Here is a 1,892-nt window from a genome sequence, read left to right on the forward strand (position 1 = left end):
AACTTAAAACTCTCAGTGGGTCTCCCCTAAAGCCAATCACCCATCCAGCAGTGACTAGAGAATTATATCTTGCATTTTGACCCATATTCTCAGGGGTTCTTCATTCCAATAAACTTATGGAAGCATTATCCAACAAAGCTGGAAAAAGCAGTGCATCCCACAGGCACCATGGCCTATTCTGTGACATATATAATGCAATGTTCTTGACATAACTACTGCCCTCTTCCCTGCTCCCTCAACCACCAATATACAGGCTCCATGAAAAGGTTAGGGAGAATATTATCAAGATGGAGAGTAAGAGAAGTATTTGATCAAATGTCTCAAGCCTGATAAAATTTCTTATGTTTTTTTTTTTTTTAAGAAACCAATGTTTATTTTCCATCAGCATTTTTCCAACACTATTAGAGCATCTGGGGCAAAACTTAAGACCACTCTGTGGTAGTTCCTACCCACTCAGTTGCCTGAGCAGTAGGAGCCGCAGACCAGTCCTCAGTAGTCAGTTGAGCAATCCAGTCTTCGGTGGGGAACTGCTGAATGGGCACAGAAAGCACCTGTACTCCCTCAGACCAATCTGCCACCTCTGACTGAGTAGCAGTGAATTGTAGGGCAGGTGCAGTCCATTCACCCTGAAACTCTTCCTTTGTCACTGCTTTCTCAGCTGCAGCTTGCTCTTCCTTTTCAATCTCCTCTGGATCCCTGTAGAAGCAAAGATCAGGCATAACCTCCCATGGGTGTTCACGAGAGATGGCACCACGCATACACAGGACTTCACAGGCCAGCATCCACACATCAGACCCTCTGGGTGAGCCCCTTTGTTGTTACATGGAATGGCAATATCCACATAGCGAAGTGTAGAGTCTGTGTTGCACAGTGCAATGGTTGGGAGGTTAACATACGATGCTTCAGTCAGAAGCTGGTGATCTGCCTGACGATCAGTGATCACCAAGAGGCAAGGCTCGCTGAAAGCTGCCTGGATCTGGCTAGTGAAGGTGCCCAGTGTGAAATGTCCAGCCATAGGCCAGTAGCAGCAGCAAATTTCAGAACAGCTCACTGGCTAGTATTCCTGGATGAGATGACACTAACATCGGCTGGGTTTTCAATGGCAACAATGGCACAAGCTGCCAGCAGAAGCTTTTCCCAAGTTCTCTTCAAGTTAATGATGTAGATATACTGTTCCATCTGGAAGTCGAAATTGGTGCCACCCAAATGGGTTCCTGCAGTAAGGAATTTGAAGACATCCTCCTCCTTCATCTGCAAGACATCCAGGGCTCCAGACATTGTGAAAGTTTTCCTTTAAAGTTACTACGGAAACTGAGAGCAATGCGTATGGAACCCTCTTCGGGGCAGCGTGGAAAGGGTTTCTTATGTTTTTAAAACCCATTACTTAGGATATAGTCTTATTTCCCTTCTCCCCCACCAGAGAGAGGGACAGAGACGGAGACAGAGAGAAAGAAAGGAAAAAAATTGGGTTATAACTGACCTTTAAAGCCTCTGTTATATAACCCCATGTGATTGAACATCCACTGTAAGCCCTGAAAAAGCTTAAGGGACTAATACATTTTGGAGGATGTGAAATTGTTCCCAAACATAAGAAGGAAAGAGAAGGTTAATTAAGGTATTCCCAGTTAAGTTAGAGGAAGAGTTAAGGAAGTAGCTATTTGTCAAGTTATTGAAGTTTTTTATTTTTTTATCTACCTATTAATTCAGGTCATGAATTTCTATAATTTCAATGTTACAGAAAATAGGTTTCATCTCCTGGCTTGTAGAAACATCAGCCACTGTATGGGAAGTGAGGGGGAGGGGAGAATCGTCTTAATTTCAGTGAAGCTAAAAATATGAAGAACAGGTTTTTCACTCTACCTAAACATCTTATAAAAAGAAGCCATGCCCTC

The 1,892-nt window shown here is 43.3% G+C and overlaps 1 pseudogene; it reads right to left on the reverse strand.

Moving 5' to 3' along the window:
- Positions 1 to 344: 344 nt before the first annotated feature.
- LOC118838591 lies at positions 345 to 1,278 on the reverse strand (annotated as a pseudogene).
- Between the last annotated feature and the right edge of the window lie 614 nt (positions 1,279 to 1,892).

The sequence above is a fragment of the Trichosurus vulpecula genome, chromosome 2, assembly GCF_011100635.1.
Source record: "Trichosurus vulpecula isolate mTriVul1 chromosome 2, mTriVul1.pri, whole genome shotgun sequence".
In the NCBI taxonomy this organism is placed as follows: domain Eukaryota; kingdom Metazoa; phylum Chordata; class Mammalia; order Diprotodontia; family Phalangeridae; genus Trichosurus; species Trichosurus vulpecula.